Source organism: Buceros rhinoceros, unplaced genomic scaffold (assembly GCF_000710305.1).
Source record: "Buceros rhinoceros silvestris isolate BGI_N320 unplaced genomic scaffold, ASM71030v1 scaffold25378, whole genome shotgun sequence".
NCBI lineage: Eukaryota > Metazoa > Chordata > Aves > Bucerotiformes > Bucerotidae > Buceros > Buceros rhinoceros.
This window is the reverse complement of record NW_010425500.1, coordinates 1-228: the sequence shown is the minus strand read 5'-3', so window position 1 is coordinate 228 and position 228 is coordinate 1.

Genomic DNA, 228 nt, shown 5'->3' with positions numbered 1-228 from the left:
TGGGGGGGGGGGCCCCGGTGTCCCCCTGCCGCTCTTGGAGCCGAGATTGGAGCTGTCTAAGGCGAGTCTTTGAGTGGCCTTTTCTCTCCTCCTCTTGCTCTGAGCGGTCTGTGGGGATCACCCTCCCTCCGACTCCCCGGTCAGGCCCCACGGTGGGTGGGTCTGGCATGGTGCGGGTGAAGGGGGTTTTTTGTTGGGGTTGATTATTTTTGTAACAGTATTAGGGGA